Raw genomic sequence first — 23,118 nt, 5'->3', positions numbered from 1 at the left:
GCTAAACAGCGGAGGTTAATTTCAACACAGCGAGATCAAAACATGTCTGAAACGATAAAAAGGTCTGCAGAAACACGAATTTCATTTTTCTGATAGAACACCAAACTCCCTGATAGCAAACCTCTCCAGTGTAAACAAAAAAAAATTGGCTTGAGGATTTTCCAGACGGGTTCCCTCAATGTGAGCAGTGGGCCCGGGACTTGTGCATCCCCCAGTGGTTTTGGTGCCTGCGGCAGGGACCCCATAGACCAGAGGTCACAGTGCCACATGCCCTGGCTGAGCCACGCTCGGGCTGGACCCCAGCACCCAGCATTTAGAGAGCATTTCCCCACTTGTACTATCACCTAATGAAACCAGGTCTTTTGGTACAGTGTTGGTTGAAGCTTTCATTCTGTATTTTGCATTTTGAAAGAAAACAACAAATATTTGCAATTACTTTACATTAATTTATTGGGCCCTAAGTCCACAGTTCTGTGATAGGTCATGACATTGTGGGGTTTTGATGATGAAAATGTGTGTGCTAGTGCATTTCCACTGCAGAGAAATGGTGAAAACTTAGATCTTCGGAAAATATATTCTGAACAGTTTCCTACTACTTGCCCATATGCCAATTATACTTTCAGGTTTGCATCTGAAATTCTTATCTGCCTAGTAACATCCTATCCTCTGAAATATTCGTGGTCCACTTTGTTGTATTTAAAGCAGCATGTAAGTGGTTCTTTACATGCAAGCACACAAACTAAGAATATTCCACCAATCATTTACAAAATTCTGATTCTCCTCTATAACAGGTTTGGAGGATGTTGCTGTGAGACCTTGAATTCAGGCATCAATAGAAGGACAATTAATCCTGTAAAAAATATAAATATTCAGTGCTTGGGCAGTCATAACAGCTAAAACAAAAAGGCATCAGAAAAAATCTGCTGTGGCAATGAGTACAGCTAAATGTAGTCCCTGTGGAAGTTCTTCCCAGGTGAGGGTCCCAAATGGCAGGGGCCAGTTGTGTCCTTAGAGGCTGTGAAGAAAGGAGCAGGCTCTGACTGCATCTTAGGGATGTTCCAGCTGAGCCTGGGCCCCCCAAATGTTGCATCTCTGGTCAGAGGGTCCCACATGGATGTGTGAGGTGGGGAGGAGGAGGAGGAGGAGGAGGAGGACAGGACTACATTTCCCATGGTGCCCTTTGACTGGCCCGGCCTCTGAGAGGCTTGAAATCAGGCAGGTGTTGGGGCATTGCACCCGGCTGTGGTGAGGTGGCAGCAGCTCTACGGCTCCGGGCATCGAGGCTGTCTGCAGGTACCTATAAAGCTGTGCCAAAAAGTGCCTGTGGTGTGAATGTGGGAAATGTGATCACAACATAATGGTAGCAGGTGTTGGATAGCTCCTATGAGGCTTTAAAGCGTGAGAGTTTGGAGGAAAGGTGAGGTTTTAGGACATCCCATCTTTAAACTGCATCAAGAATGTGTGCCTGCACCTGCATCATGGCATGTTTTCTTAATATTGCAGTGTGTCACTCACAGGTAAGGCAGAACCATACCTCAGGTCAACCCTGAATTTCCTCAGACCACACAGAAGTGTGTGTGAAAGCTGCCCTGGAGCTCTGGCTCCAGGCATAGCCTTGCAGCCCCCAGCCTGTGGGGGATGCTGGTGGCTCCCCCGGCCAGAGGAGCGAGTCGGGCTCATGCTGCTCGCCGCCCCTGCCTGCACTTCTTTCCTGCTTGTGCATATCCTTTACTCTGGCTGTCTTCTGTTACAGCCCCTAATGCATGTCTAATATAATTTTATAGAGCAATATTACCCGATATACACAAGCACGCGGTCTTTGCCTCTTCCGTAGTGGAGGCGCGGCGCGCTGCTCAGTCCACCCAGGGCTCTGAAATGTCAGCGCTCTCACTGCATTTATGGTTCAGCAGCATCATCCCGATGCATTGGTTACTTAGCAGGCTTCCATAATGAATGCACTCCATAAATATAAAAGCATTTCTAAAAAGTAGAGTGTTTGCACGTTATAAAAAGTGCCAGTGCTGAGTCATGCTCTCACCATCCAGCGGGAAATGGCTGGTGATTGCTTCATGCCATTTTGCGCGGGGCCACGATAACTTCAGGGCCACCACAAATGACAACTCATGCTGATCTGCTGCTCCATGCGCACAGTGCCATCTGTTAGCACATGTCACTATAGGTATGGAGATGTATTGTATAGCAGACTTAAGTCTACGTTTCAAAATTGCTGGGAAGCAAGAGGCACACAAAGGAACTGTAATAAGTACAAAGTGTAATTAAATTTTGCTCTAAGAACTGCCATAGTCAGTTAAATCAGACCAGTTTAGATGTCATTATTTAGCCAATAGAGTAAATCTTATTTATAGAAGTCCAGGTCTGGCTCCACTTGTTTTCTGATAAGCAGTGGTAGGCTATTGACTTTAATGCGTTATGCTTATAATAGAAAGATGCATAAATAAACATAGACAAAACGAGGGCAGACGAGCACCACTAAATTATCTCTGCAATTGTCAGTGCCCTCAGCTTGGGCAAGGGCCTAGGCTCAGGTATCAATTCCTGTTTTCATTTTCGTCTTTTAATTGATCTTGTGGAGCAACCATTATCCAAACAGTAAGGGAAAAGGATGGTCCCTTCAGGAATCTGCTGATGCTGTGGCTCTGTGCTGTTTTGTCCAAGAGTTGAATACCAAACATGGAGAAATTGGGGTGAATTACACCCACCCGAGGAACAGAGAGGAGCATGGTTTATCTAAATGTAGGAAAGCATTTTTTAAAAATGAAGCAACTGCTGGAGGAAACTTGAGAGATAGTAATGGCCGTAAATGCAGGTAGAAGTGGCGTCCCTGGCAGTTTTCCTGGGGACAAGGCTGAAAAGTAACTGAGGGGCACTGGAAAATCAGCAGCTGCAAGGGATAATACACCAGAGCCTGGCTGTTCTGCACTAGGTTTTCAGCGGAATCTCTGTGGTGCTCATGTTCAGTCTGAGGCGGAGAAATGGTTCTGGTATTTTCAAGCCTCGTTCTGAGCAGCAAACACAAGCAATCTTCATCAAAATTGCTGGCACGTGGTGTTCTTGCTTTACTTTCCCACACTCCAAGCGCTCAGAAGGTTTGGATGACTGTCTGGATTTTTGTGGTCTGTTAATTAAGCTAAACCCGACCTCTTGAATGTTTTGGAGCTTGCCAAGCACAAACTAAAATGAGTGAAGCAGGGAAGGGTTAAACAGCTCATGGAAGCTCATTCCCCGGTTGTGCTGAGCTGATGCCCTAGGCTTCAGATGCTGGAAGCCACAAAGTGTTCGCAGGTGAGGCTGCCTGGTGGTGGCTCCCTGCCGAAGCAGGTGGCTGTGGTCACTGCCACCACCCTGGAAGTGGCCTGCTCCGCACACCCGTGTGTGTGATCTGACTGCTGCCCGGATCTCTGGAGTGCCATCTGAAAAAGTTTTTGTGTAAGATTTTAATGGCAGGAATTTTGAAGCACGCATGTTATTCCTTTGATGGAAAAGAGACTGAAAACTTAAGGGGAAGAGATGTCAGGGAAGCACAGAAGTGTTTTCTGTTTGTGACAGCAGTTGATCATGTTCAGCAAGTGCTGGTCTCCATTTGAGAGCTTTGTGCTTTGAGCAAGGGGGAGATCAAAGCTGGAGGGATCTTTGACTTCTTGGGTTGCAGCTCACTGTTCAGGGAATTCATACATGAAGTGTGCGTGACAGGATGGGCAAATTCTTCTGTGTTTTACCCTGATGTAACCTGCAGTAATTGCTAGACATCCTGAGGTGCTGACTTGAATGGGAATGCTGGGAATGGAGTGCTTGGGGAAATTGGGCTGAAAATCTGTGGATTACCAACAGATTCGTTGCTGGCATGTGTGATTTAACCCAGAGCAGTGAGAGATCTGCTGGTACCTCAGTACGGTTCCTCCAGGTCTGTGGTGATGCAAGGGGACATCAGGATGTGGGCCTGGTCAGGAGGTGCCAGGGGCTCGCTCTCTCCTTCCCCTTGCTCACCTCCTGCACATGGAGGTAAGTGTGTGTGTAATGCTAATGTACAGCCTGCACTTTGTACTCGTGGTGCTGAAAACACTGTCACTGTTTATGCTAAGAAAAATGGAACCCAAAGGCCACAGAATGAAATATAATTTGTTAAAAACAGGGAGTAGCATTGATTAAAATGAAAGCCAGTGTTCCAGCGCTTTACCATGGAGAAGTATGTCCCCAGGTTCCTTGCACTTGCCCTGTGATTATACAATAGATTTTAAGTCTGTGATATCTACAAATCTACATCAAAATATATTCTATAGCTGTAGGAAACAGCTCTGAATTGTTAACCTTCTCTCCAGGTACTGGAGGTAACACACTGTGAGATTAGATGTATATTTTCTTCAAGATATACCACCCATAGAGGAGTCCATATTTACATCTTTTGTTGATATTTTTTATAGATTAAAAGAGTCTCTTTTCTGGTGATAATTCTGCTAAGTACTGTAATTTGCTGCCACTAATATTTGTCTGAGTCCTAGTTTGCAAAATATATTTGAAACCACTTTATAAAGTCTCATAATTGCTTCTTTGTAGAGCTGGTATAATGAGTAGTTTCTTTATCCAGCCTTTATCCTGTTAACCTTAGAGGTGAGCGACTGCTTGCTGGAGTAGTTGGGGAATGTCTTAGCACTGTTGAGCCATTTAATTTCACTACTAATTTCATAGCGGTGACACAGAATTGGCTATGAGCAAGCTCGCAGTTATTTCAAGGGTTTTCAGTTAGCATTGAATCAGGACCTGATTCACTAAAATGAAATTGAAATAAATGCACATGTAGATGATTTTTTTTAATGCATAAATTGATCTGCATTTATGTGCCCAATCCACATTAAAACATTGACCTGCTGTTGAAGGATGGGAGCTCAGCATATAAAGCAGCTCTAGCATTGCAAATGAGACCTTGCACCACTGCGTTGGTGGTTTGGGCTCTGCTCCCTTTACTGTTGCTGTTGTCCCAATTGCAGGAAAACTCCTTGGTTAGCTAAATCTTATTCTTAGCTTTCTTGAAAATATAGATTCAAAAAAATTTTTGGCCTCTTTCACAAAGTTAGTGATCAGTGTGCCATGCTACTTAGCATGCAGGACGGCTTCCAGGCTCACTCTTTCTGCAAAGGAGAAATTTGTGTTACCATAGTGGTTGCTTTAGACAAGCAGAGCTCGCTTGTGCAAAACCTGTCTTGTCCCCAGAATTGTATAGGAGGTTATGTTGCTTCCCTCTCTAGGATTGCTTTTACTCCAGAGCGGGCTGCGTGTCAGAGGGGAGGTTGTCCTTTTTCGTGAATACAGCCCGAAGTGTGCAGGGGCAGGGGGAATCCTACCATTTGCATCCTGTTCCTTTGCTGTTACTGTAACAGTTGGGTGATCTGAAAGAAGTGTGATTTGAGGGTCACCAAACATGAGAGAGAAAGCTTTCAGTTTGGCATATGAGAAAGTATTTATGGCATGCGTTTATGAAATGCTACCATCATCTAATCTTACTAGCTGCATATACACTAATAAAGAGAATAATAATCAAGTCTGAGGAAATGCTGAGGCTATATGTGGATTCAGAAAGCTGAGAATTCAATAACAGTCACGGATGAAATGCATGCTGCCCAAAGTCATCCCCATGGGAAGAAGCCGTGGCAAAGACATACCTGCACCCCAACGCGGGCTGCGGGTGGGGCTCACCTTTTGGCAGAGGTCACTGCTGAAGAGGGACCCAAGGGGCATTGGAACAGTGAGAGCTGCTGCTCCTCATCGCCCACCTCCGGGTCCCTTCTGCCCTGACCCAGCACCAGCCCCCTCTGCCCTGCACAATCCTGGTGGCTGAGCAGGGCTGGAATGTGCTGACCGGGGGAACTGGCAGAGTAAATGTGCTTTTGTCAGCGAGCTGTGCTCCCCCATCTTGGGTCAGGATGGGGAGAGGGGACAAAAAATGCTGTCTTATTTTTAGTGGACTGGTTCTCTTCTCTAGCACAGGCATATGACTACAGCAGCATTTACCTATAAGCTATGATTTAGCAGTGTGCTAATGTCAGCTTGTCCACTGTACAGGCATGTGGACTGAATTCCTGGTCCACTGCAGGCATTTTATCATCTGGTGGCCATTGCTGCTAAATATTAAGGGTGAATTTTGCACTGAAATGTGGAGTTCTGATTGTGCACTTCATTTTGATCTTTCAATGCTTCTGTCATTAGTGACATTGTCATTTAATGTGGACATTCATTTAGGCACACGTCTGGACCTGCCTGGAAAGCATTTTCGATGGCTGCACTCTCAATTCAGGTCTGCTCCCTATCTTAGGCTCTAAGCAAAAGTTGATAGCATTTGAAATTTAATCAGGTTGGTATTGTGCAATTTATCTCCTATAAAAGTTTCAGTAGCTTTTTTGCACACTTTTCTCTACTGCTTAAAAGGAATTCTCAAAAGCCTGGAGTTGGAGGAACGTATCTGTCCATGTGCCACTGCAGGCTGAACTTTTAGTACTTTTAATTTGAGCTTGATCTGTTTTTGTGAAGGGTATCCTCAAACATGGGAGTTGTTACACCAAGTTTATATAAATTTTGTAACTAGAAGAGTTGTGTTTGGAGCATTTTCTGTTAATTGTAATATGTACGGAAGGACTAAAGATGGCTTATGTAGAAACAATTTTTAGTAATAGTAAAGGTTTTTTTTTCCTTATGAGTGAATTTGTAGCTTTGTATTTTTTTTTCACTGTGAAGACTTATTTTATCCCACTATATAGGAGAGGTTTCTATACTTTAATCCAATGTTTTACACACATCTGAAACTTAATTTAATACCATCCTGTTCATTAGGACCTCTACGATCTAGTTTTGCTGCATACTGAGGAGTGAGAATATTGCCCCTCCAAACCCCAAATACAAGCAGTGCAAAACATTGTATGAAGTTCAAACTGTATGAAGTTCAACAAGGCCAAGTGCCGGGTCCTGCACCTGGGGCACAACAATCGCAAGCAGAGCTACAGGCTGGGAGATGAGTAGTTAGAAAGCTGCCTGGCAGAGAAGGACCTGGGAGTATTGGTTGATAGTCGGCTGAATATGAGCCAGCAGTGTGCTCAGGTGGCCAAGAAGGCCAACAGCATCCTGGCCTGTATAAGCAGCACTGTGGCCAGCAGGGCTAGGGGAGTGATTGTCCCCCTGTACTTGGCTCTGGTGAGGCCGCACCTTGAGTACTGTGTTCAGTTTGGGGCCCCTTGCTACAAGAAGGACGTCGAGGTGCTCGAGAGAGTCCAGAGAAGGGCAACGAAGCTGGTGAGGGGTCTGGAGAACAGGTCTTACAAGCAGTGGCTGAGGGAGCTGGGATTGTTCAGCCTGGAGAAGAGGAGGCTCAGGGGCGACCTTATCGCTCTCTACAGGTACCTTAAAGGAGGCTGTAGCGAGGTGGGGGTTGGTCTGTTCTCCCACGTGCATGGTGACAGGACGAGGGGGAACGGGCTAAAGTTGCGCCAGGGGAGGTTTAGGTTGGATATTAGGAAGAACTTCTCTACTGAAAGGGTTGTTAGGCATTGGAATGGGCTGCCCAGGGAAGTGGTTGAGTCACCATCCCTGGAGGTCTTTAAGAGCTGTTTAGATGTAGAGCTTAGAGATATGGTTTAGTGGAGGACTTGTTAGTGTTAGGTCAGAGGTTGGACTGGGTGATCTTGGAGGTCTCTTCCAACCTAGGTGATTCTGTGATTCTGTGTGATTCTGTGATTTTGTAAAGCCTCTTCCCCACATTATTCAGTTATTTATTTTAAACATTTGGTCTTGAATATCAGAACCTGTACACAATCTACTTATTGCCCCATCCAGAAATTCTCCTCCTGTCTGACCAGTCTGTTTTCTAAAATACTCTTGGTCCTTCCAAAAAACTGGCTTTATTCTTCTAAGTTTCAGATTTAAAATCTGGATGAGTGAGAGATCTGGGATGAGAGATGCATTAGCAGAACTGATTTCTCTTGTTACCAGTTCAAAAGGCTTCAGTATGCAGCACAAATGATTCATAAGTATCCATTGTTCAGAGTTCAGGATAAAGAGTTCAGAATCAAAGCTCTGCTTTAATGTGCGCTCATGCATTTCTTTTTTCAGTAAGAGCATTCTCTTCATATATATAGCAAATGAAATTCAAACTTGTTTAAGCTGCAGTTCTGGTAAATTGCTCTGCCTCTGAAGTTAGCTTAGAATATCATGAGAGTTATAGAAACCGTTACAGATTTTGCTAGTATTGCAAAAACTTAGTGCTTAGTTATAATCAAGCAAGAGATGTTTAATAAATAGAGCAGCAAAACAAGTGATCACCTCGTGTTTTTCCTGGTTTTGGACCTCGTGTCAGCCCCTCTGGCAGATCCCGAGAGAACAGCCATGCATGATTCTGGCTGGTGGTGTTTTTCTTATTGGCCTTTATCAAAGGGGGAAATGCAAAGGATTCTAACTTATGGGCAGATTTTTGCATGGGAATGCAGGCTGACAGCCAGTGGGCAGTGATTAAGAGGTATTCCGACGTCTAGACGTTCATCCAAATGTTTGTCGTCAAGTGAGCTGTGCTCAATATTGCTTCTTTCAGAGCCTTCTTTATCTTTCATTTTAACGTTTCATAGATCCGAGGTACTGTCACTGCCGCAATACTGTGTTTTCTCCTGGCATTTTGTATCATGGCTGAGCATACTGAATGGGCTCTCTAAAACCTTTCTTATCAATGGAGTACAACAAGCCCAATGCAATCATCCTTTCAATTATCTTCTTCATCTCAAGTGTCACCAGATAAGTGCTGGCATAGTATTCTTTGAACATTTCAGATATTGTTCCTTGCTTTTTGGCTATAAATGTCTGAACACGGGATAAAGATTAAGATATCTCATGTTTTACCCTTATTATTCCCTGACAAAACTGTGCTTGATCTCCTAAAAGGTTCTTTTTTTTCCGCTATCTCTTTAGTTCCAGTTCTTGTTGGGGTCTGATAAGAATATTGGGCTACCTCTTACACATCGCAGTGGGAGTTGTGCCCTGTAGGAAAAGCCTGAGAGCCTGATTCGGTGTTGTGCAGCCTCTGAAATCAGCCTGACCTGGATGTAACCTGGTGCTGGTTTAGAGGGCAGGACTGCCCCGGTGGGGCTTTGTAGATGACCAGTGCAGAAAAGATGGCTCAGCCTCTGCTTGCTCCATTTTGGAAAGGCCTTCAGTGAGTTTACTGCCATCAGGCGTAGGAAAAAGGAGGTTTTTGTTTATTTACCTGGATTTATTTTATGTGGTGAATTAAATTTGGCTCCGTTAAAACGCAGCCCTTTCTGGACTCTAAGTCCAGGAGGTGCTTGTGAACAGACCGAAGAAGCAGGGTACCCTCTCTGCAAAGAAGATGATAAATTCACTGCCTCCTGCTCATTTTGAAGTGTATAAGGTGTTCGTTTGTGTGCACAATGTGCTCTGTGCTGTGCGGGTGGCATTTCTCTCCAAGCTGATGTTGACTTCTGTCTGGGCGCATCAGTGCATTTGGTTCTGGTATCACCAGAAAGGGGTGCTCCTCCCGGTGGGGGAGAAGGACAGAAGGGCTCTCCCATGCTGAGTTACCATCATCTGAGAGTGCAACGTGTTAAGGACTGCATGGCTGCTCATGGGCTTTGTGAATGTGGCATCAACCTCCCATTTGGAGACTGAAGGAGCCGAAGAGAGAGATCAGCTGGTTGTGGGTGCAAGCTGCAGCATGAGTGGAAAGCCCAGGCTTTCTGGGAAGTCCTGTGGGGTGGGATGTTACAGAAACAAGAGACTGGTCTGGGATCTGCAGGTCTGTGACAAGGCATCCATCTGGAGAATGGAAGATCTGAGATTTTACCACTTTCCCTTTGTGGGCTTGGGTCAGGGCCTGTACCTTCCTGTGCTGAAGAAGTATAAAGTTCATGGGATCTGTGCAGCAAGACTGGCCGATACCTGGACAACTTCACAGTGTGTTCCCCATGCTCAAATCTGGAAACCACTATGAACAGTAGCATTGCTGCAGCCAAGCATTCACCACCACCAGACAGGCTCCCCAGAAGCTTGATGTTGGCTTATGCATAAGGAGGCTTTCTTCAAGTGATTTTTATCTGTTGTTCATTACCTCTTGGTTTGGAGGCCGTTAGGTTAAATTGGCAATATTTCTGAGGTTGTCTCTACATTTGACTTCTCAAAACACTTTTTAATTTAAGGAATTAATTGCAATGTAATTATGAAAAGCTTTAGGGAAAACACCATGTATGTGTGAATCATGAGGATTGGCAAGTAGGAGATTGGTGTGGGAAGAAAAGAGGAATGTAGGCTTTAGTTCAAAGAGTTACTTTACAGGAAAAGTAAGATCTAGTATGATGAAAAATAATCCTTCTAATGAAAGACAAAACCTATGCATTGTACTCCAGTCATACTTTCTTATTTGCCATTATAAAGTTGTGGGAGTACGGCCCTGGTGACAACAGAGCCAGGCAACTTACAAAACAGATACAGCTTCAATCTCTTCATTAATCAAATGTTTCATGGTTGCACACAGCCACACAAAATGTATTTTCACGCTTACACATTTCAAGCATTTTTGAAAGTCACACAATTGTTTTGGTGATTTAAGTTTTAAATTGATGAAAATATGAGGGGAAAAAGGGAAGGGCAACCTGGGAGGAGAGGAGCCAGGCTTTCCAAGGAAACATTGAATCATTGCACTGATTGCTGCAAAAATTCATTTCAATTCCACCTCATTTTTTTTTTATTAAGCATTTTAGCTCAGTGTTTTCTTGGGGTAGTTCCTGCAGGACTTTGTCTGAGTCTGGGGACATGAGCTTTAAGGAGAAAGTCCAAATTCGTGCAGTTATGGCGCTTCACTGCAAGTACTCTTGCTCCAGAGTGAAGCTTATGGGGAGAAAGGAGTATTTAGACTAATGGGTCGCATCAGCATTGTATAAATGTAGTGACTTTACACAACATTTAATCATTTAATAAGGACTAACTGGTGGGTGATTGTTATTTTCAAAATACATAAACTGAAATATTGAGTCAGGATTTAGGAGTCATAAGTGCTTCTTCTGCAACAAGTGAGCTCAGTTTCCATTGGGACAGCCAAGAAAAATAATAAATTCTGACACTCAGAAGTGACTTGCTGGTGACTATACTGTGTCCTGAACAGGAAACAAAATAAACCTCAAAACATCTTCCTTAGATGTTGCCTTGCTGTCTTTGGTTACAAAGTTCCTTCTATCTCAAGAACAGAGTGAGGGGGAGAAATATTAGATGAAATTTAAGTTTTATATTTTTTGTCAGATGTCTAAAGTTTTGCAGCAAACATTGGCAAGGCCATGAATATCACATGAAAGCATAGTTCTTCACTTCCTACCTGTTAGACATGTTTGTCTGGATTATGGGTAGATGTTGGCGTCTAAATACTACTTCAAACTTGAAATGGGGGCTAACTATTAGTAATTTGGTCTTCCCAGCCACTTCTGGTTGAATGTAGATATGACACCAACTAAGGTGAAGAAAATAGGTCAATAAAAATAGATCTCAATTCATCATAATTTTCCAAAAGGCATCTACATTTGAACAAAGCAGGGTATGCAAAGTACAGTGAGATACCTTCTATCCCGTGGCCGCTGTGGCATGTCTACAACATTCAGGCATATCCTAATTATCCTCTTATTCATCTATCTGCATGGCATTCTGATCAATTATTTTCTTATAGCAGAGGAACAGAAGGTCAAAAATACAATGCAAATTCATGTGTGTGAATTCAGGGAATTTAATCTTGCAGACATAGTAACCTTCCTCTTTCTTGCAACCTCTTTTCCTGTAAAACTGTTTGAATACTGAAGGCACAGGTGAACAACCCTGTACTACCTTGCTAAGCAAAGCCAGTAAGTCCCCTGGACAGTTGATGACAGCATGTTGGTAGCCAGAACTAAATTTACGTCTTGTACTCTTCAGCCCCTCACAGCCTTGCAGGGGGCTTCTGCCCCTGCTAACTGATGGGGGGGACACGTAGCTGGTGTGTTCTCCTGTCCCTTGTCCCTCTGTGTGGCACGTGCAGCCTTGCTGTAATGAGCTGGTATGTTTAAAGTTGCTGAGCAAATGATCCGCATCTGAGAAGCTGCTTAACAAAAATGTGTTTTCCTTGATTTTCTTGTATTCTTTAATAAATTTTGTTAATTAATGAAGTTGAAGACTCCTTTGTACAGTATGTTGGAAGAATTGTTATTCTACCTCACTGTATAATCATTATCTCCATTAATGAGTGTGTTATTCTGTCACCAATATTAATCTAACAAAAGAAACAAATACCTGGCCCATGATGTGATGCAGGAGTCAGTAGGTTAAATACTCACTTCTGTGAATTGTGATAAACAATCCTGCAGAAATGGCCGGAGCGTAGCCAGCAGGGTGCTTTTAGAGATACTTACCACATGTGGATGTAAAATAGACATGCAGTGCTCGCTGGTTGTGTGGTGCTGCTTTTGTGAATGGTCCTTCTTCCCCGTCTTTTGGAATCTGCACCTCTCCCTGAGGATGAAATGCAGAGCAAATCAGTTATGCACAGTGGAAGATGGAGCATTTTTATACTTTCCCTTTTCATTTAGATTTGATTCCTTAGAAAAGCTGCTTAAATGGTGTTAAAACTGCTTTGATACGGGCTCTTAATTATGAAAAGGTATCACCAGTAAATAGTGTTAGTGTTAGTAAATAGTGTTAGGTGAAAAGAGCGCAGAGGGGACAGGCAAAGGGAACCTTGACTATTGATATCTCAAAAGTATGAGTCCAGAAAGATGCACTTAGTGTTACAAATTCCATGTGAAGCCCATGGCAAAGCTATTTTAGCGGCTTTCAAGAAAGGGATGTATGTCGGTCTTATTGTAGTTCCTTGAGAGAATAGATTTGATGAGCCAGCAGTGTGCTCAGGTGGCCAAGAAGGCCAACAGCATCCTGGCTTGTATAAGAAGCAGTGGCCAACAGGGCTAGGGAAGTAATTGTCCCCCTGTACTCGGCTCTGGTGAGGCCGCACCTCGAGTACTGTGTTCAGTTTTGGGCCCCTCACTACAAGAAGGACATGGAGGTGCTTGAGCGAGTCCAGAGAAGGGCAACGAAGCTGGTGAGGGGTCTGGAGAACAAGTCTTACGAGCAGTGGCTGAGGGAGCTGGGATTGTTCAGCCTGGAGAAGAGGAGGCTCAGGGGCGACCTTATCACTCTCTACAAGTACCTTAAAGGAGGCTGTAGCGAGGTGGGGCTTGGTCTATTCTCCCACGTGCCTGGTGACAGGACGAGGGGGAACGGGCTAAAGTTGTGCCAGGGGAGGTTTAGGTTGGATATTAGGAAGAACTTCTTTACTGAAAGGGTTGTTAGGCATTGGAATGGGCTGCCCAGGGAAGTGGTTGAGTCACCATCCCTGGAGGTCTTTAAGAGCTGTTTAGATGTAGAGCTTAGAGATATGGTTTAGTGGAGGACTTGTTAGTGTTAGGTCAGAGGTTGGACTGGGTGATCTTGGAGGTCTCTTCCAACCTAGATGATTCTGTGATTCTGTGATTTTTGCATACAGAGGGGAGGAGAGACTGAAGTGAGGCATCTGTCATTTTCTTCCAGAGTTTACGATCCCTTAAAATAAGGTTGAAAATTAAAGGAATGCATTTCTCTCATATCGGGAGTTATGTTCCTCTTTAAGTGGCCTCATGCAGAAGATTTCGGCCTCAGCTTAAATGGTTGTAATTTTTTGTGGTGCTCAGCTCATTGGCTTCCCTTGTGCCGTACACGAGCTGTTCCTTTGCTGTGGGTGGTATGAAGCCAACAGCTGTGCAGGTGTTGCACTGAATTTAATGCACATCATAGTAACAGAAGAATCAAGCTGAGAAGAGACTTCTTTTGTGATGCTGTTAGCTTTGGATTTATATACTTTATTAGCTATCGGGGCATTTTCATTATTGTGGCTATTGGTTAGACCTGCTGTAACTCCAGTAAAACTGAGAGATGCAGAGTTGCAACACTTACAATATGCAGTATGCACACAACCTGGATCAACCTAATTTCAGCATAGCAAACACAAAAACAAAAGCTGTATATGACTTCTTAGCCTTTGTGCACATCTGCATTATTATAAATGCTAATATAATTCCGCAATGATAAATAATTAAACAATTATGGTCATGAATCAATAAGTTTAGCACATTTTTTCATCAGCAAATTGTACTGTATAAACAAGAAATATAAATTACCAAGTCTAATTTTCACTGAAAATTGTAAGCATTTTATATCTAATAATTAAAAAAGTATTAGAATTCAATGTAAGATATTTAGAACTTTAAAATTCTCCAGTTTTAACCAAACACCATTAAATTGTCATGTTTTATGTTTCTGAATCTGATTAACATTTTGAGATCTGACTTTTGCAATCATTCTCTTTGTTTTCCTCTGCAAGAACCCCCCCTGCTCAACCTCTGGTTTCTCCTAAGCACAGTTTATCAGCTTGAATCCAGCTTCGGTTGACCTCATTATGTTGCCTTTAAGAAAATATAACATTTAAAGAAAAACATTGCAGAACCTGTCTTCTAAGATTTTGAAAGATCTAGCTATTTTTATCGTGTGCTAAACATTTTGCTATAGAGGGTGCAACATGGAGGCAGGGAGGAGAGAGAGATTTTACAATCACGTTTGCATTTAATCGGAGGTCGTAGGGTTGCCTGTAAGCTTTTCTCCTCTCAGATCTTTGGCATTTATAAAGAATCTATCACTCCAAATACTGGCACATTGCTACATCATTTAAAAATAATCTTGCCCTATGATAGATGTCGGGGTAAAAAATAGTCTATTTTTTCAGAGGAAAAAGCTGAGTTTGATATTTTTATGAAGATGTGCATGTTTTCTTTGCTAAGTATCCTGCACAAACTCAGGATATGCCACAGGTTACCGTGGTACAGCTCATCTTGATTGTTCACCATTGACATCCTTTGTGGTCATGCTTTAACCCGGGGAAATGCTTGATCTGCTCCTACTTTGACTCATGGGCTATTGATGAAAACCCTGTTTAGTCTTAGCCAAGGCATGTTAGACCAGGAAATCTGGGAAAATGGCAGCTGCAGGGTGGACCCAATGGGGACATGTTGGCCGCAGGTGCCGTCTTCATGCTGTGGTGGCAGGGACATCCAGGGGCACAGCTGGACTCACTCCCTGTGGTCCAGGGCTCTGGGTGCCCCTGCCGGCCCCACACCTCTGGGGTGGGCACCAAACCAGCGAGGGCTCTCATCCTCCTGGATTTCACCTAGAGTAGTGCCGGTGGGCTGGCTTGTTGGAGATGTTGGCGGTGTGTCGTGTCCCTGTGCTGGGATCACTTCTCTGTGGGGGAAAAGCTTGCGGTTCGGTAAGCCAATAAACCAGTATTTATCTGACTGCCATGTGTTTGGTGGTGTGAATGAGGCACGGCAGAGATCCTTCATGGTTGCCCCATCTGCATTTTTTCTACAAATGCTCCGTCTAAGTGAACTTGTGAAATGGGATGTGAACAAGGTGACACTATGCTTCAGAAAATTTGAAAAGGTGATATGGTACAGAGGGTGGTATGACCTGGGAAAGGCAGCTTCCCCTGGCCGTGCAGCAGAGTTTCAGGCTCTACAATGATTTTGTCTGCCTTCACATTGGAATTTCGTAGTACTAGATGAAGGACTCCATCCACTGAAGTGTTAAAGTTTATTCACATTTTTTTCCAACAGATTAGAAGCCTCAGGAATCTCCATCAAGCTGGGAGATCAAGGACTTTTCCTCCCAGTTTTAATGCTTGTTGGCAAGCAATTAGTTATTTGTATTACAGAGAAGACTTACAAAGATAGCACGTCTAGAAATGTATGCAAGTATTTTGCCTTTGGGGTGGAAAAATAGAAGAAAATATTTTCGTCACCTTCCTTTCTTTATCTCCCTTCTTGTTTACCCTGTCTTCCTGCTTTTGATGACTAAGAGAAAGAAAACTACATATGGAATCTGAAGATCTTTACTTTGAGTTTTTTTCCTTGTGCTGCTGCATCTGCTCCTCATCCTCTAGCTTTCCCAACATGCTGTATTTCCATTTGTGGGTGTAAGTGCCTTTGCCTCTGATGCCAATGTCACTCTTCTTGTGGCAACCAGATTTTGTTTTACTGTATAGCTCTTAGCAACATGTTTCCTGCATTCTGCTCGTTCGGTTGTGGAGTTCGCACTTTCAAAGTCTGGAGATATAGATTGCTCTGCTTATACATACATGGTTTTGTAAAATCAATTAAAGTCAAACCGCAGAAGGCATTCCCTTTCCTCATGCAGAGTTAGTGGTTTTATGTTTCACTCCAAAGTAGGTCTGCATTGACCATCCTCGACCTCCGTGATCCCCATGCACCCAGTATTCTCAGATTCCAATAAAAAATATCTACAGAGAATTTTTTATAGCCACTAGGTGAAATTTTTTAGCTAGGTGAAAAGTATATATTCATTTTCAAGTTCAAGTATCTCTATTTAAAGATACTGATGTGCTAAAAGTCCTGAAACTTAGGTGGTATGGTGAAACTGTAGAAATTTCTCATTTGCCTCTTTGATAAATCAGCAGAACCTGTGGAGAAGTAGTATTGCAATCACACATTTAGCATATTTCTTTATTTTAGGATATCTACATATAAAACACTCAGATTCCACTTACAAAACTGGATTACAGGTTGCACAGCAGGTTTAAAAATATTTCAGAGATGTTGCTTTCATGCTTCAAAACCTTGTAAAGCCAAATACACTCACTTCTGAAACTAAATCTTGGTTTTCAGTGTAAAAAAAAAAAAGGGGGAAGGAAAAAAAAAAGAAAAATGTTTAATAGCACATATGGCATAATTTCATGTGACATCTGTTTTGTAACAAACAATATTTAGCTCACTTATTTGCTGAATGATACAGTACATACTGCAAACAAAAAGTCCAATGAACAGTTTTACATAGTTTGTAATATATCAATATTTATTGCAAAAGAATGCAAAACTTAAACATTTAAGCATGTTATTGATTGTAATATGCAAAACATTGATTACTGCATGCTGCCAATGCAAAGGAAGTCTACTGAATGCCTTATGGGGTATGAAAATTAGGTAGATTTCTGAAAGAATAACTGATGTCCTCCCACTGGTGACATTTAGGCTTATGCCCCCTCAACCTAATTTGTGTCATCTTATAGGAGACAGCTGTCAATATATTTAGGATGGTTTAGCTCATAACAGCAGAAATGGTGAGAGACTATTGGCTTAATTGCACGGAGTGATTGATTCTAATGGAAACAACATTTAGAAACTCAAAATGCACTTTCTGTTGGCAGATCTAATAGAATATCATAATGAATTGGAGCATCGCACATACTGCACTTTCTGCAAGGATTGCAAAAGGACAGTCGTGGTTTTTTATTTTATTTTATTTTTAATTTGATTTTAATGTTGAAATTATTTGTTTAAATAAATAAAAAAAAAACCACTGAAGTAGTACAGTGACATTTTGGGACAGAAACAAGAACATCTAAGTGATGCTGAAGCCACACACAGGTGCAGTAACTGCCAAAGGAAGGCAGTGTTCAGGTGCATTGGCTGTAGGCACCGAAAGGAATGCACCCACTGTCGTTAGCAATTGCACCACCGTGAGATGGTGCCAGGTTTGTGGGTGCCTCGAGCTGTCTTTGGTGGGTGCCCCAAACGCAAACCCTGCTGGGGTGATTCACCCAGGACCCGGGATGATTGCAGCATGGCCTCCCCATGAGCCCCAAAGACTTCCTGGGAGCACGCAGGCTATCACAGACCACAGCCACCGCTGGCTGAAGGAAACCCAGGGGAGCTGAGGCTTGCCTGGGGCTGGGGCACTGCAAGGGCTCTGGTTTTCTGCTCGTGCTCCTCACCTTGGTGTGGGATCAGTCATTTTGGCCATCCCCCAGCGCGGCTTGCTTGTCTAGAGGTGCCTGGGTGTGGGCACAAAAGCTGTCATGGTGCTCTTGTGGGAGGTGCATTGGCACGGTCTGGTGCTGCGGGAGGTGAACCTGCCCAGATGCAGGGCAGCACAGCCTGTGCTGGCTCTGTCTTCTCTGGTGCAGCAGCAAAAGCTCTGGAGTAGTTGCTCTGCGTTAACTCTTTTCTCCTCTGGGAGGTTTACACAATAACCCCGTGTCTTTATAGACTCAGTCAAACTATTCATGCATCTGTCTCTAGTCTGGGATTTTTTTTTCCCTTAATAGGAATCCCGTTGCTTTTTTCTCTGTGTTGTAAATTCTCAGGAATATCTTACTCTTTCCTGAGTATCTGTATGGAAAGTCAGGATTATAAATTCTTCTTCTTAACTGAAAATGATGTGCAGTTTGGCCAGAAGCCATCGACATTCTTCTATCTTTTCTTTTTTTCTGCTCCTTTAAGATCTAGAAATGTGTAGGTTCTAGGGCGATTAATATGTGGTTACAGATTAAATGTTTTTTTTTTTTTTTCCCCTTCCCCATAATTAGAAAGGTATGAAGAATCGGATGCAAGATTGAACAGTGTAAATCCTCCAAAATTAAAAACATTTCAGAACTGGAATAAATATTAATAAATTGGAGGCATAATGAAATGCTGTAGATATGTAAGGGGAAAAGCAAGCAGGAAAGGAGGGAAGATTTTTATAGACCTTAATTACAGCAGGGTTGTTAGTAAATTTACTGAATTGTAAATGTAAAAGATTCGGATGGCCTGAGTAAAACCACATATTTAAGCCTTCTAAATGAACATTTCTGTTTTTTGAGTAATTTGTACCATCTGTGTCAAAATTCTGAGCCTAAGAAGAAAAAGCAGTGGAACAAATGTTGGTTCCATAAAACAGTCCTAGTTCATTGTTGAAATTGTCACACATTAACATTGCAGGCCATCTGGGTAGACAAAAGACTCTAACCAGATTGCTAAGATGATTTTATTGGTCTGGTATTAATCAGAATGTGGCATAATATTTAAGCAGAAAAAATGATGAGGTGAAGTGGAGTGCCTATAACTACCCGAACTGTGTGGTAGTTGCACAATAATCTTATTACACCATAGAGCACTGTGTTTCTAAGCAAAGATCCTAATTCTGAAACGTAAATAACAAGCTATGTGATATTTCCAATTTATAGTTTAAAATAAAATATGAAACTTAAAGAAGTAATGACTGTTGGCATATTGCAATGCAGAGATTTAAAGGCCACAGCATGGTTATATTAAATTGTGGTATACCCACAATCATGTTGGAATTAACTTTAATTTCTTTTTGTAACATTGTAAATCAGATTACACTTCATCTCAAAGAATCCAGAACTCGTGATTTACAATTGATTTTCTACGTTTTGAATCTCTACACAGTGCAGCAGCTTGCCTTCTCTCCAGGATCTAGAAATGAGGGTATGTATGTGCATGTATGTGTGTGTTATGTTTGTTCTTGAAAATCCTCGTATGCTTTCTCTCCTCTTAGAGACAACTGGAAAGTCCCTCTCCCTCTCAATTCTCCATGATCTTGACTCTTTCTAGTTTTTTTTTGCCCTCTATCTCAAAAAGCCAGTGAATATTTTTACTCCTTTCTCCCAACTTTATCACCACTTTGAAAATCCCGTCTGCCCTTCTGTATGGGGTTGACCTTTTAAATTCCCCAGCACAGCCTCTGAACATACCGAGACATCCAAGCACCATGGAAAACCTTGTCTGCTGAACATTTTTACACTTTCTGTAATGCATTTGCTGTGAAAGCTAACCCTGCTGGTGTGAGGTGGAGGTGGGAATCAGTAAATCCATCATTACATTCAAGAGTGGCTGTGCCCAACCTCCTTCTGGGGCAGGAGAGGGTGGCTGTGGTAGTGATGGTCCCCATCTGTGGCAGGTGTCACTGCCCGCATCCTGCTCCCTTCCTGGGAGAGGTGCAGCCAGGCTGTGCCTGCATGTTGCCATTGCCAGTTTCACAGCCAGGGCTGCTTAGATGTGGCGCCGGACTGCCAGCTGGGCTTCGTACAGGGGACTGAAACTTTCCTATTTGTAAAATACTTCTGATCCTGATTATCACATTGAGTGCATTCTGTGAAAGCAGCTGTAACACACTCCTGTGTCATTTTCCTGCCACAAAATACATGGTAGGATGGTTTCTGCTCTGTAGTTTCCTACTATGAAATTCTCCTCTCCCTCAAAGCTCGTTTTCTGGGAAACAACAGTCACCCATACAAAACTTTCATTAGAAGGAGGCTGAAATTGTCCAAAGTTAAGTATTTGCGTAGTTAAACAGGGCATCTGATGTCATTAAGTATACAGATGCCAAATTAATTTAGCATTGCTTTGCTTTTTGACCCCTGTGTTAAATTATTAATCTGGGAGCAGAGGGAGACGGAAGGAGAAGGCAGACTGTGGAAGAGGGATGAAGACAGCAGAGGACTGGCAGGGGAAGGAAGGGTTGTCCCATGGGAGACAAATGAAGGGAAGGGCGGTCAGATAGACTGGAGCGGAAGGCTGGAGGGGGACAGGCTTAGATTAAGAAGTCCAAAACTGTGCAGCGTTTAGGCAGTACACAGTGCCCCCGTTAGTGGTGGGGTTGAGAGGCTGGGCAGAGCTGTGTGTGGCCTGAGGGCTCTGCCTGTGCCTGTGCCGGGTGCTGGCTCCCTGACGAAGCTGGGTGGGCAGCAGGCAGCAACGTCGGGGCCTTGGGCAAAACCTCCCCCCTTGGGGCAGGTCTGGAACTGGGCAAAACCGGGCCCCGCGAGCTGCTGCAGGCCGAGTTCATTGCCTGGGCAGGAGCAGGCCCTAAGGAGAGGTCCTGTTTAATGTCTTGGTGTTTTCTGTTTGAATTGTGTTTCTTGGGCCTCAGATCCGCTGAGAGGATGGGTAGCCCAAAGGCACTCGCAGCATACTTGTCTCTTGCTGACCACGATTCTCTGGAAATGTCTCGCGGGTGAATGCCTGTTTGTGACAGACCAGCAGAATGTGTCTGGAGATGAAGTGGTCTTCTCTGTGATAGAGGGCATTTCTAAGCATGAGTACCTTGGGTAATCGTGTTGCGTGGTCTTCTGGCAATATACTGCTTGGCATAGACTTGAAAGGGGATTTTCCAACTTCACCAGCAATTTTCTTTACTCAATTCTCATTAACATCATATTTGAATGTTTAGACATGCTAAATACTGGTGTTAAAAGATGACTGAAATCTTTGCTATTTGACTAAAGGTTTTTCATGGTTTTGTCTATTTAATAAAAGATTTATCAGCCATTACTGTGAAATTGTACAGTATAGTTTACATTATACCCAATTAAACAAAACATTTGGGATTGTCAGTTAGCATCACAGTACTGGCTTGGTCCTTGATGACAGACAGCAATGGTGAGAAGACGTTGCGGCAGCCACACAAGTGCTGTGTTATCAGCCACATACAAGTGAATTGTGGATTAAAATGCTATTAACATAGCCAATTAAACATGGGAATAAGCAAACCAGTTAAATCAATAATAGTAACCACCATATCAGAGGACTGGTGCTTTGCTCAGTTTGCTCATCTGAGGACCACCCAGGATGACAAAGGTGAAGCCGGAATGTTTTGTATATCAGAGATGGGGATGACAACCCTGAGCACAGTGCTGATGGCACTGTCATGGCATGAAAAGCAGAAGTTGTACTGAGGGTGGGAGATTATCTTCCTTCCTAGATAAAGATGGTCTCTTTTTTCTTCTCTTACACTCTTTTGTTTTTTTTTTTTTAAACTGCTACATTGGAAGTGTATTCTAGGTCTGGTGTATTCTGGGGCTCTTTAGCTGCTGTAATTGTGCCTTGTGGCCAAGATACAATTTTGGAAATAGCCAGTGAAGAGCATGGGCCATCTGAAAGGAAGACTTCACAGGGCACACCTACATTAGCAACAGAATAAACAGTTTGCTATTTCACAGCAGAATAGCCAACTGATTGTTTGCTCTCTGATCCCGAGCCTTGCACATGGCCACCAGACCAGCACACTCATTTCACGCTTGGCACTGAAGAAGGGACCAATCCTGCAGTATAACGTATATTTCCTAAACCACCCAAGGTATCAAATGCTTTAAAGATGTGTCACTCTCTTTAGTTCTGGTACACTATTCTTTCTGTTAGTTTCCAAAATTGTTTTATTATATATCCTGTTAATAGTCTCTGTTTCTAATGAATGCTAACCTTGGTTTTGAATACACATTTCTCTGTCCTGGAGTCACTAAGACGTCCAGTTTCTGCACCTTTAGTTTAAATGGTTGTTAGTCCATTTTTGTGATGGTTCAGTATGGTCTCCTCACCAGGACTTGTGCTTTCTGTTTCAGTTCAGTATAAATTTACTTTTTTTCCAGTCAAATGTAGAAACCAAATCTGTATAAAAGTTCCTGTCTGCACTTATAAATGAGAATAACCCAGGAATGAGAAGATTGGAAGTCTTTTGAATTTTTCCAGGTGTTAAAACTAATTTCTCTTCCTGGTCAACTGGCTTAATCGTCTAGTCTTAAAGGGTTAAGTGCTACCTATAGTAGATCTCATCCTGATGTCAAACGATTTCTCTGGGTGGCTGGTATCCTAAAGCCCAAAGCCGGCAAAATCATTCCTCTGCAAAAAGTCAGCATCGCTTTATTGAAACCCCCATTTGAACAGTGAGGTGAAGCATCACTGCTCTATTTATCTCTTAAGACCACCTTCTTAATCACTACTCCATTTATCTCTAAGACCGTGTTCTTAATTGCTGTATGTTTGACAATAACAAGAGTGCAGTGGGTATTTTCAGTCTGAGATCATTCATAAGAACAAAGTGTTGAGATTTCCTCTTGATTATTCATCTGCATCCATTTAAAAATACAAAATGAAAAATACTGATCTCTTGTTTATTTTTTTCTATACTGATTAAAAGTAGTCATTCTTTAAACAATAAATGGAGAAGGAATTATTTGAAACATACTGCAGGGGCTCTCTTCAACAGACTAGACGTTTCTTTTTGTGGTGTATAAAACACCTGTTAGGAAGGCCACTTTGATGGTGTGCTGGATTTTGTCCATAGTTATTCAACTATAATGACCTTTAAAAGCAACTTGCAGCAAAACAGAGGGGAAGAAAAAGGCAAGAGCCCTGTTTCCAAAGTCAGCTGGGC

General features: G+C 42.8%; 1 protein-coding gene across 3 annotated transcripts in view; it reads left to right on the top strand.

Moving 5' to 3' along the window:
- The first annotated feature begins 382 nt into the window (after positions 1–382).
- The window catches only part of LOC310905625 (uncharacterized protein), a 57,012-nt gene continuing 34,276 nt past the window's right edge, over positions 383–23,118 (top strand). For 2 of the 3 annotated variants that reach the window (XM_083852172.1, XM_083852173.1), the window contains exons 1-2: positions 383–1,293; positions 19,356–19,394. The gene's annotated coding sequence lies outside the window, so the exon portion shown is untranslated. The remainder of the gene's footprint in view (positions 1,294–19,355; positions 19,395–23,118) is intronic. The other variant, XM_083852171.1, reaches the window with a different exon arrangement.

The sequence above is a fragment of the Anser anser genome, assembly GCF_964211835.1.
Source record: "Anser anser genome assembly, chromosome: 11".
Classification (NCBI taxonomy): Eukaryota; Metazoa; Chordata; class Aves; order Anseriformes; family Anatidae; genus Anser; species Anser anser.
The sequence above is the reverse complement of the archived record's forward strand: the minus strand, read 5'-3'. Positions and strand labels throughout refer to the sequence as shown.